A 16106-nucleotide genomic window follows, 5' to 3' on the forward strand; every position below is an offset into this window, starting at 1 on the left:
TCTTGGGATTATACAAACTGCTGCTTCTGTTTCCAGTCCAGATTTCTAGAAATGAAACCCTGCCGCCGTCGCCTCCGTCTCTGGGCCGCGCTCACGAGCGCCGCGCTTGTCTGCGACCGTAGCAGAGCTGCCCTAGCCTCCGCAGCTCTTCAGCCCGGTGCCCGTCCCCAGGGGCCCAAGCGGCTGCCGCCGCGGCTCTCCGTCCCCCTCCTCCGGAGCACGGGTCCCCTGGCAGGGGGGGGCAGAATGACCCCAGAGCAGGCACTGCCCGAAGGTGCAGCGGCGAACAGGCCACCGAGACGCTCGAGGCTGCAGTCCAGCCTTCGGAGGACAGGGCTCGGCACGCAGCCCAGCTCCAACCTCTAGGTGCGGCTGCCGGACAGTGTATACAGAGCCATCAAGACAGCAAGCAGAAAGCAAATGGCCTAGTTGTCAATTTTTGTGTAGATTTCTGCTGACAATTTATAGCAAGCCAACGTAAATGTGAAATTAAATCCATAGAATGAAATGTGCACGATGACTAGAACTTCAGTCTGTGTTGAGTAGTCTCACATGGTCTATTACTGAGTTTGAAGTAACGGGGTGCAGCCATCAATGAAAACTGTGCTCTGCAGAAATCAGAAACATAAACATTTTATTTAGCTGAGATATTAACAGATTCTTAGAATAATTTTTTTAAAACTGATACAATCAAATATGATTTGATCCATAAAATCCCAACTGTAAATTAAACCTCTAGTGAAGTTAGGCAGATATTTAAATAAACTACAAAATTAATATTGCTTTTTAGAAGAGAACATGTGCTAAGTCTAGGGATCTAGTTAGATGGATTTCGATTTTATGAAAAGTGAGAATTTTCACAGATATAATAATTTCCAGGTAATTTTTTAAAAAGGAGTATTTATAGAGTTGATACACACAATTTTATTGATTTAAAAAATAATTCTTAGCTGGGCATGGTGGTACACACCTGTCATCCCAGAGACTCAGGAGGTTAACACAGGAGGATTGCAAGTTCAAAGCTTCAGCTTTAGCAACTTAGCAAGGTCCTAAGCAACTTAGTGAGACCCTGTCTCAAAATAAGAACTAAAATGGGCTGGGGATGTGGTTCTTAAGAAGCTGAGAGATAAAATTCTTAAGAAGCTGAGAGATTATAAGTTGGTAAATCAGCAAAGGCACTGTGGTTTGAGGTGTCTTAAGTAGAAGGGATGGAATGTCATAATATGCTATGCCCCCATCCTCTCCTTGAAGCCCACCCATATTTATGCTGCCTATTTCCACCTAAGGAAAGAACAAAGGAGAGCATATAATCTTCAAAAATAAAACTCACTAGGCAAGGAGGCAAGAAGAGTCTGTCCCTGAGAGTTATTAAGCAATGACTGTCAGTGGTTGGGAAAATCTCTTTCATTTTTAAAGTTGGATCCGTTCCCAGGTCTAGGCAGGAAGATGGGCTGCAGATCTGAGGCTCTGCTCCAAAAGTCTTCTGCAGAAGAACACCTCAGAGAGCATTGACCTGTCCAGTCCTGGTCTGCAGAGACCAGAAATCTTAGCCCAACTGAAGCGGGGGTTGGGGAGGTCTTGTCTCCAGGTGCAGAGACAGGGCTGGTGGCTCTCTGGATTCCTACCCATCCCATGGTTCTCTACTGTCTCCCTAATGACTGTGGTGCAGACCCAGGATGGCACCCACCTCACAGCAGTAACCACACACCACAACTAAGAGTGCTGCGCCCGTTTATGGAAATGGCACTGCCTGATCCCCACAATGTCGCACAGAGTGACATTTTTACATTTTCTTCATAGGCTATTTTGAAAATGAATTTTCTATTTTGATGATTCATTCATTTATATTTAAAGTGACCTAAATCATTTGAAACTACTGAAGTCTTTAGTTTGAGGGATAAGACAGCCACTTCTTTTTTTGGTAAGACTAATCACATAACCCATCTAGTTCTTCCCCGTCCACTCCCCGCAACTCTTTCACTTAGGTGGATAAAATAACGTGAATAAGACTGATGAAAAAATATTTAAATTAGTAATTATCTAGCATTTCTGAGTACTGAGTATGTACCAGGAACTGTGGATACATTTCTTCTTATATATTATTCTCCCTTAACAGTCACCACTGTCTATGAAGTCGGCACTTTCACTATCATCCCAGTTTACAGATGAGTACTCTGAGGCTTACAAAAGTGAAGTAAATTGTGTGGCCAGATTCAGATGCCAGCTCTGTCTGACTCCCATAACCCAGCCTGGTAACTGCTTGTCTGCTCACAGGGTTATGAAGAATGACAACTACATACAGCGTCATGCTGATGTAGCAAATTCAGAAATTGCTTGGTTCCAGTGATTGACAAAACCAGTCAGCTCAAGAAAAGTCTTAACCATTCCAAAACTCCAATTTAAGACACACAGAAGTGATGCCAGGAGGCCAAGGACATTAATGTGACAAATGAGCAGTGTACATTGTCACCCCTGGGCGAGAAAGTATGGTTTCAGAATAAAGTTGCCTCTCTCTCCACTAGTGTGTCAATCTCAAACTTTCTGTATCCTGAGGTTGAAATAAAAGCCTGGTTGGGCATTAAAGAATCAGACCTAGTCTAGAGCAAGGAGTCACCACCAATTCAAGTATTCTGCTAATGGAACACAGGAGAGATGCCCACGGTGGAAAACCCCCACTAAAATCTACAATGTTATAATAAAACGTTATCTTAAAATGCTCCTATTTGGAGGACAATCCTTAGCAAATCCTAAGTTCTCCAGATGTTAATGATGACAATTCTTGTTTACCAAGCATTTGCTGTGTACCAGGCACTTTGCTGAGCTTTGTATGTATGATTGTATGTGTATGTTTGATTTTCATCACAGCCACACGAGTTAGGGACCATTATTATTGTCTTTTTTTTTCTAGTTGAGAAGATTTACATTGAAAATTTGCCCAAGGTCACATGGTGTATAGGAGAGTCAGACCAAGTGACTCTGAAGCTAGTGCTTATGGGGAATTGTTCATTATCCTGATACAGAAGAACAGGCAAGGAAAAGGGGAAAGCAAGCAAAAGTCAGAAAATAAGAGGGGACTCCTTCCTCCATTTTAATTTTTGACAGAGAGTTCCTACAAGAGCAGCCTTTATGCCAGGCATGGTGGCACATACCTGTAACCCCAGCAACTTGGGAGGCTGAGGCAGGAGGATCCTGAGTTCAAAGGCTGACTCAGCAACAGTGAGGCCCTGAGAAACTCAGCAAGACCCTGTCTCTAATAAAATATAGAAAAGGGCTGGAGATGTGGTTTGGTGGTTAAGCACCCATGGGTTCAATCCCTGTACAAAAAACAAAAACAAAAACAAAAGAGCAGCCTTATCTTGAAAGGAGTTAGAGGATCCTGGATCACTCATTCTCCTGGTTTACGAGGGTGTTACTAGATCTTCTTTCTCCATCTGAAGCTCAAGCTCTACACTCTGTATCCTTTGAAACTACTGTAATTTGTAGTTTGACTAAAAACTTTTCCCTTTCCCCTCTGTTTTCCTATGAAACCTGCCAAACAATTCCCCAGCCACTCTGAACTGGATCCTAGGAATTGCTGGAGAGGGACTGTCTCAGCCTGGAGCTGGTCCGCATTCCTTAGTGCTTGGGTAGTACCTTGACAGATCTTCCTCCACTAGGTAGGTGCTTCTCCTTTCTCCTCAGTCTCTACTCCACACTTTTCCCCATCTGCCACACTCAGTCCCAGGAAAACACCTACTACCTTCTTACGATAAGCAGAGTCCACCAGGCAAACCCCCAAGCCTTCACCCTAAAACATACCTACATGTCAGCTGAACCCTTTTCCTCTTATCCCCTACAGTGTCCCTGTGTGGGCTCATTTTTCACAGGAAGGAGTAGAAACTTCCTTTGGGAATTTTGTGGTCGGTAGCCAAACTCTTGGCTTGTTTTGAGTGAGACTGTTCTAGTGCACAGTGATAAGCTAAGGTGATTTAGGGTAGTACCTGACATTTATTAGAAGTCCAAAGGAACAAAGATAGTAAAGAACAGAAAGATATTATCAGAGAGGCAGGAATCCAGAAACAGGTGGTGTTAGAGAAGCCCATCAAAGGAAGAGGAAGACAACAGTGATAGATGTTGCAGAGGGGCCAACTTAATAATTGAACTCTTAACTGTTAGAATTCACAATGAATTTAGCAAACACATTTGCCCAAGTAGATTCAGTAGAGAAACAGCCACGTGATGTGAGATTGTTGTGGGTCAAATGATAAATAGTAGAAGATACTATGGAAAAGTGAATATGGAGAACACTCTTCGTGCTTAGGAGAGTGTTCAGGCCTCTATCTTTGCCTGTCGGTGCTTGCCTTCTCTGCCTAGCTCCCATCTATATGATTTACCAAAGCCCATGGCAACACTGTCCCATCTTTCAAGATGCTTGATGGCAGACAGAGGAGAAATAGATGGCAGAGGCTAAAGATGAATTTGGGGTTGGGAAGAAGTTATTTTCATTTTTTAATATGGGAAAGATTTGCATGCCATCCGTTCATCAGTAAATGTCTACTGAGTGCTGTAGCAAAGCTCCCTGCAAGACGGAGAGAGACCTTGCCTTCAAGGAGCAAAGTCCATCATGAACCACAGCCATTAAACAAATATCAGAACAATTGCATAATCCATTTTAATTAGACAAAATGCCATGAGGTATCAGGTGCTCTGGGAATATAAATAGGGGTTGCCTATGGGTTTGAGGAGACATGAAAGGAACTGGGTGAAAAGAACAGAGTGGAGTGAAGAGGACATTCAGGCAAAGGGTAAAGTCCATCATGGAAAGGCCCTGGGGCCGGTGGGAACATGCCACCTACCTAGAGCCAATAACAAGTGCAGAGAGGTTGGAGCCCAGAGTGAAGGTGGGGAGTGGTTGAGATGATGCTGGAGATGAGGATGAATTGCATGGGGAACATGGCTCCAGGCTACAGGGAAGGAGGTCACAGAGAAGGAGAGGCTGGAAATAATGAAGAGAGGGGGTATCATTGCCACAGGAGGTTCTGGAGAAATCAGAAGGTAGAAGGAAATGGAATTCTGATTTCCTCTTGGCAATTATCCAGGGGTGCTCCAGAACTGCTGCCAACCTCTCTCCCCTTATATGACCCCTCTCCTGAGATTTATCCCTCAACTACCTGCATCCAGCTCTTTGCTCTATATTCTCTCTCCTGGTAAGGAGATTGACATTTGGCTAAGATGCCTAGTTTAGAGAGTCAAATCTGAGAGCACTGATCACATAGAGCAGGTACTAAGCCCCTACTACCTGCTGTATATGATCAGTTACTAAATCCTGACAAGTCCACAATCCTAACAACAGCTTTCTAATCTGTCCCCTCTCTGCCACCAGAGACACGGCTCTAGTTCAGTCTCTCAGTTTCTCTTGCTTGGACTATTGCGACAGCCTCACAACACTTCTTCCTGTCTCTGGGCAGCAGAGCACCCACTTGTCAAATTAGTCTTTAATATTCAGGTACATGGATGTGACTCTTCTCCACGTGAGAAAAAAACCGATTGATACTTTCCCCTTGTCTGGAGTGAGAAACCCAGACTCCTTTGCTTAGTGCACGTGTCTTTTGGTGTCTGGAACCCTTCAACATTATCTCTTGCTTAGATATATCCATATTTCAGGGCTATTTGTGACTCTCCACTTTTGCACAATCAGGCTATAAATCCCCTTTTACCATATCATGTGAGAATTCCAACTCATCCTCAAGGTCAAGTGTTACCTTGTTCAGAAAGTCTGTGCCCTTCCCTCTCCCAGCAGGTTGTGGCCCTTTCTTCATGCCCTAACCATGTCACGTATCTGCACCTTTTGTAGCACTTATCAAACCCTGTCACAGTCATAGGGTTGCTCCCTGTTGCTCCTACTTAGCCATGTTTCTTTGGGCTCAGAACTGACTATACCTTGTTAATTTTCAAATTCTCCAAACTTAGCCCAGTGCCTGGGGTATGGCAGTTATTCCACATGAAATAAAAGTAGGTTCTCTTTCTCTGGCAGTCAACTGAGAGTAGGAACCACATCTGCAATTTTGCATGAGTACCCCGAGTTCTCACAATGGAACAACTTTGGGATTTTAAACTAAAAGGCAGGTTAGTCAAGAATTACATCATACACCTGAGTTGTAACCACATCATATCAGAAACCATCTGAGATCCTTTTCCAATAGCCCGTTGTAATTTGATGTATTTAATTTGTTACTATGACCCTCTCTACAAACTTCAGAAGAGACATAAAGAAGCTTATAAAGATAATATAAAGTTTCAGAATATAATTGTGGTGGTCGCTGCAAGTTGTGATTCTCCTCCTCCTTCTATCAATGAAGCCCTGATTTTGTACAGGTGGCAGAAGCAGTAAGTCAAGAAAAAAAGTGTATAGATATAGATATAGACAGACACACATATATAGATACATAGATATAATATTTCCCAGTGTCTCTTCTAGCTAAGGTTAGTTAAATGCTTAAGTTCTGCCTAATGAAAATAAATAGAAATGGTACCTGCCTTTTGACATTTGTATTTCTTCTTTTTATTCCTGGAATGAGAATTCAGTGCTGAAGTAGAATAGCCATTCTGCAAGCCAGAGACAAAAACAGTGGGAAGGAAAGTCTCCTTCATGTGAGCAAAATGAGACTCTACTTGATTTAGCACCTTATTTGGGGAGTTTCCCATGCTTATAGCCAAATCTAATTACTAACTGGTAGAATAACAGATATTAGAATTTGGTTAAAAAAATGAGACAAAGGGAAAACAAGAGTGGGTACATAAAGCAGAGCCAGGAATTTATATGTACAAAAAATACATACATTGTATGAAAGGGTCAATACTTATTTTTAAGATGTCTAAAAGATGAAGGAAAGGGGAAATATGGTCAGTTCTTTGTCTGCAAGAGAAAAGCAAAATTTGAAGAAGAAAATGACTTTTGAAAGCAAGACAAGACAGATCTTTCTTTTCACGACTTCTTATAAAAGGGAGACAGCATGTCATAATAAACAATGTCCTTGTCAGCATCTTTACATCAACAGTCATCTCTGGTAGTTCTACTAACTGATGCTCTTATCCAAAGTGCAACAAAACCAAACAATTAGGGTATTTAGACAGATAAACAGACCACACATCTTTCGGGAAGTTTTCCATAGCTAGATTTTCTCTTTTGGGTTTTAGGGAAATCACACTGAAAATCTGTTGAAAACTGCAAACCTTGGAACAGAAAATTGCACACACGTACCTCCTCACCCATTTTGCGTACCATTTCAAGGAGTTATAGACATCTAAGGGTTTGAAAGTTCCAGGTTAAGATTCTAGTCTGTAGCTCTGATCTGGATTCTTACTATTTAGTAACAGTGGGATTTATTTTTTATCACATCTGTGCTATCATATTAGTAGGGTGACCAGCTGTCCTGGGTTGCCCAGGACTGATGGGTTTACTGGGTCACAGGATTTCAGTGCTAAATTCAGGTTGGTTCCAGGAAAACTGGGACAGTTGGTTATGCTAAATACATATGGGTTTGGAATTGTATGTTTTAATCATCTCCCAGGTTTGCATGCCTATGCATGCAAGTGTGACCACACATAAACATATATGTGTATGCAGGCATTGTGAAGGTAGACAAATTTCTTTCTGTGAATAGTAAAAGTTTTACAAGAATACAAGCTTGAATGTACAGACATCTAATAGCCAAGGGACTCACTGGCAGGGTTGGACTCACTTTATCAAATCAATTTAAGATCACCACCAATGCACAAACTAATGAACACACATAGCTCTAAAATCACACCCCCTTTTTGGGAATCTACACTATTCATCTTGATTAGTTCTTAAATCCTCAGAAATGCTATAGTTCATGTTTTTGGTATAACTTCTGAAATAAATCTTTCATAAAACATATTTACAAGTAATTAAATGGAGGAGCTTGCTATGGGGAAATAATTAGCCATAAGCCAGATAAAAGTTTGGGGGAAATCATTAAAATGATAACTTTGGTTGCACAATTCTTGACTTGAGATTTTAGAATCATTCAGAGTTTTTTTGTGGTAATATTTGCATATTTGCCAGTTTTTTAAACTAAAAATCACTACCAGACTCTCATCTTCAAACCATATTACCTAGGTGTAAAGAAACTTTTGATTTTTTTACTCTCTTTAACAAGAAGACTGGCCTCAATAGCTGAATAAGCAACAAAAAGTCATTAACAGAAGCCAAAATCTGTCTTTCCTACCTGTTTGGCAGTCATTAACTGGCCATTCAGGAGACCTTTAGTATCATCCTTTTCTCTTAGAGTAGGAGGTAATATTCTCATAAAATTCTGAAGAGGCACCAGTGTGATTCTTCTAAATTCAGGTAATCTAGCCAATCTCCAAGTTCAAAGGTTTGTAAAAGTCAGCAAGATCTGCAAGAATCTTATTGCTGTGATTGGATACTGAGTATCCCCAAAAGTCCACAGGTTAAAGATATGCCTTCCAACCTGGCACTATTGCAATGTGGTAGAAACTTTATAAGGTAGAGCTTATTGGGAGGTTTTAGGTCATTGAGGACATGCCCTCAAAGGGGATTGTAGGGCACGCTTTCCTTTTATCTTTTTCACTTTCAAGCCACAAGGTCAGTGGGTTTGCTCTGACATGGTTTTTTTTTTTTTTTTAACCACAAAATGCTCCCTCACCACAGGCCCAGAAACAATGGGGCAATTGAGCATGAGCTTAAACCTCCAAAACTGGGAACCAAAATAAGCCTTTTCTTCTTATAAGTTGATTATATCAGGTATTTGTTATAGTATCAGAAAGCTGACCAACACACTAATTTTGTTCCTGAAGGTTCATATGATCAAGGCCCTTCACGGGCAAGAGCCATGTGGTATAATAGTTCTGGCTGTGTTCCAGATGTGAAGGGAAATCAGGGTGAAATCTGCAAGTACTCTATGCCAATATTTCTGGTGAGAGATGTTACAAGAAATCTCCGAGACTTTAAAAATTTCTCACAAGAATCATATTCCCTTTCTTGTTCTAAAATGTACCTATTTTGTGTTGTAATTCTTTTTCTTGCTGGTGGTCCTCCAATTTGAATAAGCTTTAGGTTCCACACAACATGAGCCCCCTCCAAGCTCCACTAAATCCTCATTTTCCCAAGAAGCCTGAATTTACTGCTTTCCAGCAAGAGGCTGACATAGTTTTAGATAGAATACCCCAAACAATCTAGAATCATCTGCCCCATTTGAGGGGACTAAGGCTTCTCAGTGAGTCAAGCACATCATCAACATGAACGCTGAAGTATTTTGTTGTTCATTTCTTATCTTATGCCTCTCCTTGCATGCTTCGATTACGGATGCTTCCCTTCAAAGGAATAAACCTTTGATTAAGAAAAATGACCACATACCACTTTGAGGGTACCAGGTATGGATTGCAGGTTCAATGAATTTTGACATTTTAGCTATACAGGAGGAGAAAGAAGAAACGGAAGCAGGGAAGAATCTTAAAAAGCATTATATGCTGAATATGAAGAGTTTGAAGACTTTGGGGGATAATTTCTCAGTTCTTCTAACTGAAAATTGTATTGTTTCTGTCTCTATGAATTTTTTTATTATGCTATAACTTTGGGTTAGTATGTAGTTTTCTGTTCTTTTCTTTTTAAAACAACATTGTGTGTTACCTTACCAAATGCCTTTTTGTTATTTGTGAAGAGTTTTGCATCTTACCTTTGGCTAAGGGATAGATGGATTGTCTCAGTCATACAACAACCAATGTGGATTCAAAATTGAACCAATCTTATTAACACAAATGAAATCTTTTCTCTCTGTTCCTGTTTTATAAAAGCATGTTCTGAAATATGATAAGAAAAGCTATCCTGGAAATATTTCTGGACAAATAAAAAGCAGGAAATACCAGAGATTTCATGTGCTGAACTCTCATGAGATTTATTGCTCAATTTAGCAGTTTCAGCATGAGCCTAGGATATGCCTGTGTACATTTTGATGTGAATTCCAAGTGGACTGAACTTGTAGAGCTTTAGAATTTCATCCATCACTTAGCATTTCTCTGATTTGGGGTTTTATGTCACCATTAATCATAAAAATACAAGATCCTTTGAAGTATGGCTACTTGGACTCTTCTGCAAAGTTAACAAGGCAGAAATGAACAAACCAATAAACAAATCAGGTTGATCCATGAATATAATGATCCAGATTTAAGTCAAAAACTTATTTAAAATTTTATATCCTTATATAATTTTCAGAATGACTTAAGTAGAGCATTCTCTGAGAAGATTGATTTGATTTTCTGAATTCTTTTGCTCTGATAAATGAAAAAATTTAGTAGTTATGTGGACCTAAAGCCACATCTCATCACCCTTGGGTTTGCTGCTACCAAGAGAGCTGTCACCACATGTTCAATACCCCTTTGACAATTCAGTCTCCATATTGTTAAGACAATAAAAGAGGCAATTTTATAAAATAAGAAAGTGTTTGTGAAATACATGGCTAATGGTCTGAGTGGAATGTAAGGGGTATTTTCATTTTGTAAGAAAAAAATTTCTGTAATTCTACTTGAAACTTTTCATTGATACCTTATTGGATACATCTGAGGTTCTCGGATTCAAAGCTCAAGGAATGAGCATCAATATGTGATAAATGTTTTACTGTATTAAAAACTAAACGACAGCTAAGTATAATAATTGGAAATACACAGGTATACATAATTTATAAACCTATATATGTATATGTATATATAAATGTGTGTGTATGAGTAAATACTTAAATTTTATCTCTTAAGAAGACTGGTGGTTTTCCCCCTGGGATTATGTCCTTCTTATTTCTGGTATTAAAAAATCATTTTCATTATTAAATTCTGATATTCATAAATGTAGCTTAAAAATAATGTATTGGTAAAATTAAAATTATCCATTTTAAAATGTCATTGAAATTTTTTTGGTCTAAAAGATCCACGAGGCTGAAAATAATGGTTCTGGGTGAGATGGAGGGTAAGCTCTTATTATGGTATCTAATCCCCTTCCCAATCTGCTCCATGACTGTTTCCAGCTTCATTCTTCACTGTTTAAAATCCAGGAGTCTGGGATAGAGACATACTCAGTGAACTGAGTTACACACTTCCACATCTTGTCTTTCTGGAAAACTGCTACTTAGCCTTCAAAACTCAGGGGGAAAGTGTCACCTCCTCTGTGAAGCCTTCACTCACAACCCCATCTAGATTCTTTCTCAGAAAGAAATCCCCTGTGTTCAGCTCCCATTGCTTCTAGGTACAACACCAGCCACATAATATTATGAAGATGTGTTTGCTTGACTACTTTTATTCCTTTTTTAGTAACTTATAAATAAGTGCCTATTATAAAATAGCTTTATGAGACTCTGATAGTTGTACAATGTAAATATAGCCTTTATTTATAAGGTACTTATAATCTATTTAGGGAAGACAAAGAATCCAGACAGAAAGAGTTATATAATCAATACACAAAAGGAGGTGATATAATGGAGGTGATAAGGTAAGTATTTTCTACTTTTCAAAAGACAACTTTGCTACAGTTTGTATTGGCCAGGAGTTTTAAGAAGGATGTGGGAATAAGTATGAATACTATAAACCCACTTTGTTATACAGCAAAGGCCCCACAAGATCAGGACTCCTATACCATCTTTCAAAGCTGTTTCCTTCATCCATGTCACGATCTCTTGACTTGCCTATTTATAGTCTTGCCCCATCCCTCATATTTGACACTCAGGACTGCTTTTCTGTCTCTAATCCTTCAGATTTTCCTCCCCAACTGTAATTGATATTTGCTGGTTGATTTTACAAGCTCTATAAAGGCCTAGAGTAAATAACCCCCCTGACGTTTTCTAGTCCAATCCTTTTGTTTTATTGGCAAGCAATCTGAGACTCTGGATGGTTGCAACTCAACAACTCACCTGAGATTCTCTGCTATCATTAAGGTTCTACCTCCAGGGTTTTTCCTACCTCCTGCTCTGTGTGCACATGGGATCTCTTTAATGTGTTCCAAGTTAAGTGCAGTGTGGATCTCTCTGAATTGAGCTTTGTTTCTTCCATGAAAGTCTGGTCACTGCCATGTTCACCTGCAGGCAATTCTATAACTTTGTTACAGCAAGTGTGCAGTACTGGTTTTCTGTTATGTGGATTCGACTTGTACTCCTATACTTGGCTTTTTATTAAAATATTGAAATGTTAAGTAGATTTTTTTTTTAAGGAAAAATGGGAAAGTCATGAGGAAACTGTGTCCTGAATGTTGCATGGTGAAGGGACTGCCTGATTCCTGCACTAGAGCTTCCATGAGAACCACCCTGTCTTCTCAGGGTCTCCGCTATTCATTGATAGATTTAGGGAAAGAAGAGCGAATTACTAAGATCTCTTCCATCTTCTAAATTCTAATGATTTTTCAGGAACGTCATGTTAATTTTTTTGTTTACCTAGCAAAAAAGACTTAATTTTCAAAACTTCAAACTCTGCACAATAAAAGTTCAAAGTGTTTTGTTATTTATGTCACCTATCCCTCAAATGCTAACACATAAACACATTCACTCCCACATCCATAATCAGAAATGGAAGACATGGACCCTCCATTACGGAATTACTTAGCAGATATCTCTCAGACTGGCTTCCCTAAATCCACAGAAACAACAGCAGCAACAACAGAAATACTGTTCAATCTTCCTACTTTAGGCTATGACAAGTGACATACAATATTACATGCAGGATCTTAGCAATTATTTTCAAGTACATAACTAGCTTTATCCCTATTTACAATAAAGTAGAAAAAGTCAAAGGTTATTCTCATCTTTATTCAAGTTGTTAGGTTACTTAATTTTTTGTCACTTTCAAGCAGCATTTAAATATGATTTTGTTTAATCTGAGCCAATTTGTACACTAGGTATATTTACTGAGAAGTGACAGAAGTCCCAGTTTCCCATTGTTTTGTTTTTGTTTTTGGATGAAATCTTAGTTATTTAATGAACTTCAGTATTTATGTTTAGTTAAAGCTCTGCTATCATTTATAACCAGATGAGACAGCCATGGGAAGATAAATTGATAATTTATTCCTCTTGCATTAGGGAAACAGTTCTTGTATTTACAATATGCTGAGCATAGCATTTCCCTGCCTAGCTTCCTAATATTTGTGTACATTTTTATGGTGGAGTGTGACTTTCAAATTAAAAATGATTTGTTGCAAGAATATTGACTAGGAAATGCATCCTAAGAGAAGACATCAGAGAAAAAGTAATGAGATTTTTCACTACCCCTAGCCTTGGGCTATTCAATAATGTTTCTTCTTTAAAGCTAAGAGGAAGAAAAAGAGCCTCAAACTGAGTGGCAGATGTTAAGTCAGGAAATGGGAAACCCCGCCTTCACTAGAGCTTCAAGTCATCTCTACGACCTCTGTGGCCTTGTTGAAAGGCTTTCTCTGAATTGAATGACAACACAAGGCAGTGGGTAAGATTGCGAATCAGAGAATGCCTGTGTGAATGGGAAGCTGTGACCCTTGCCCTGGGTGGTAGTTTAGCCTTGGGTTAGGATGAGGGGTGCGATTGCACTTCCAGACAGAAACCCTGCTGGGAAGGGTTTTGCTGCACTGGGTGGTCCCACCGGGTCTAAGTTCCCCCACTGAGAGGAGACCTAAGAAGCTTAGCTGTGCTCCATCCTGGTCTCTGCTCTGCATCTCTAGTAAAATTCTCCAATTCTCCCTTCAGTGCATCCAGTGGTACCATATAACATACACGTTTTTGTTGTTGTTGTTGTTGTTGTTGTTTTTCCAGAGTCTGAAAACCTAGGCAAGTACAGATTGCATCAGAGAACCACTCCGGCCTTACAGTTCAGGGAATCCATACAGGACGTGACTCAGAACAGACATGAAGTCCCTGGAGAAGGAATTTTTGAGTCTAATAATTGGTTTGGACTGAAGTGACAGAAAAAATGTTTCTGAGAACAGTGTCTTTTAAGGTAGGACGTTTTATGCCAATTTTTGTTTTTAAGTATTATGAAGATTAATGAAGTGATATTGTTATTGAATTAAACTTCAGGAATCCTAGTAGGAAGTTAAAATAATGGTTTCATTTGTGTGTATGTTTTAAAGACATCAGTTACCAAGTCTGAGCAATTATCTTCTTCATTAAACTTTTCCATTTTTTTAAACTTGCATCTTTTACAATTTATCCTACATTGAGCCTCTTCTCTCTCTGATTGCATTTATCTAATTTGCATTATCTTTTGTTCCCCCATCATTGCTGCTAACCTTATGACCCAGGAAATATTTGCCTTTTAGCAGCTTTCTCTGCACTTCCTTGTGTGTTACCTGCTGCCAAGCAGTTGAAAATGATGTTTATCACACCAGGGCAGGTTTTCACTGTTGATAAGTATCAGACATCTAGGGATCAGGCACTGGGAAGTTGTACAAGCAGTTTCTAAGCAGACAAGCAAACACGGGGAAATGAGGACTCACTCAGAACGTCAAGCATGCGTTTCCAACCAGGATGGAGACACAGGAGAATCTCTAAAAGAGAAAGGGATTCTCAAGGAAGGATGAAGGAGAAAAGGAGACAGATTGAGCAGTGGAAGGAAATGCTTTGAATCTCAGAACATCACTCAATGATTTTATTTGAAGTGACTGGGCTTAAAACAGCAACACTGACAAGGCCATCTGCTATAAGGAGATTTCTTGAGGCATAACCCATCATTTGCTTTGATCTACTTCTATTGATTTTGGAGAGGGGCTGAAGTACTTTCCCATCCCAAGGTTAGGGGATATACTCCAGGAAGCTGCCCTTGACCTCTAACTGGCATATTTTTATCAGAAAAAGTTGTCATATTTCATCTCTTTGTCTTTTATTTGTTTATCACTAGGGAAGAAATACCCATCATTCCTGTGTGTGTTTGTGCACGTAAAGGACATAGATGACCTGGAAAAAGGAAGGAATTGGAGAGCTCTGCAGGTTGAAGCGGTGATGGAGTAAGCCTAGATAATGATGTGACACTGGAAAGGAGGCCCTTCAGATTTCAAAGAGTCCAATTTCTTGTGACGACCAGTTTTGAAGTGTGACAGAGGCAATAGAAAGCAAGACAGAAGGAGAGGTAAAAATGACCAAGAATCATCAGGTTAAAAAAACCTCAAGCCAAGGTGTTAAGGCTTATTCGTGTAGAGTTCTAAAAAAAAAAAAAAAAAAAAAAAGAATATACAATGCAAAAATTCCTAAATATAAGAAGATCTGAAGTGAAAAGTAAAAATGTCCCACCCAGACATCCTATACCATTCTGTCACAATGGTGGTGTTCATTATTAAAAACATACAGTTTGGGTGGGAGTTGGAAATCAGTGAAGTTCTTAGCACTTGTGAGGACCTGTGGTCCTGGGGTATGGGTGGTATGAGGTTTCTTAATTTGGGCATTAGTAATGAGTTTGTGAAAATCCATCAAACTTCACACTAATTTTTTTGGCCTATATTCTACTTAAATAACAAAAATGATTTGCATAAGCTATATTCCTTTTTTAAATATGTAAGAGAATGATACTAAAAATAATGTAACAAATACAAACACCTACATACCTGCTATCCAGTTTAAGAAATAAAATATAATAAAGGCCTTGTGTATTATCATATGAATACATGTTCCATGTAAATTTCAAGACCATTTTCTCAATATTTGTAAAGGCCCACCTATAATTTTGATATGGATTATATTCAGTCTGTTAACCAATTTGGAGGGTATTTCTACCTTAACAATATTAAGTCTTCTAATCCACAAATTTGGGTTTTCTTTCTATTTATTCATATCTTTTCTAATATCTTTTAACAATGCTTTATACTCCTTCTTAAAATTATTCCTAAATTAGTGTTGCCTAGCATGCATGAGGACCTGAGTTAGATTCCCAGCACTGCAAATAAATAAATAAAATAGAAAATAAAAAATGTATTCCTAAATATTTTATTTTTTATGTCAATATCAATACAGATTTTTTTTCTTAATTTCATATTTTCTTAATTTTATTTTTGTGTAAGTCAGTTTTGTATAATTTCATGTTTGTATAAGCCTTAACACCTTGGCTTGAGGTTTTTTTAACCTGATGATTCTTGATCATTTTTACCTCTC

The 16106-nt window shown here is 39.0% G+C and overlaps 1 long non-coding RNA gene across 2 annotated transcripts in view; it reads left to right on the forward strand.

Moving 5' to 3' along the window:
• Positions 1–15801, forward strand: part of LOC125619414 — a 55139-nt gene extending 39338 nt beyond the window's left edge. Inside the window, exons 1-3 of one of the 2 annotated variants that reach the window (XR_007350950.1) lie at positions 13221–13455; positions 13779–13962; positions 14863–15801. This is a non-coding gene — a long non-coding RNA (uncharacterized LOC125619414). Of the gene's footprint in view, positions 1–13220; positions 13456–13778; positions 13963–14862 lie in introns of those variants that run through there. The other variant, XR_007350949.1, reaches the window with a different exon arrangement.
• The last annotated feature ends 305 nt before the right edge of the window (positions 15802–16106 follow it).

This window comes from Marmota marmota, unplaced genomic scaffold (assembly GCF_001458135.2).
Source record: "Marmota marmota marmota unplaced genomic scaffold, marMar, whole genome shotgun sequence".
Classification (NCBI taxonomy): Eukaryota; Metazoa; Chordata; class Mammalia; order Rodentia; family Sciuridae; genus Marmota; species Marmota marmota.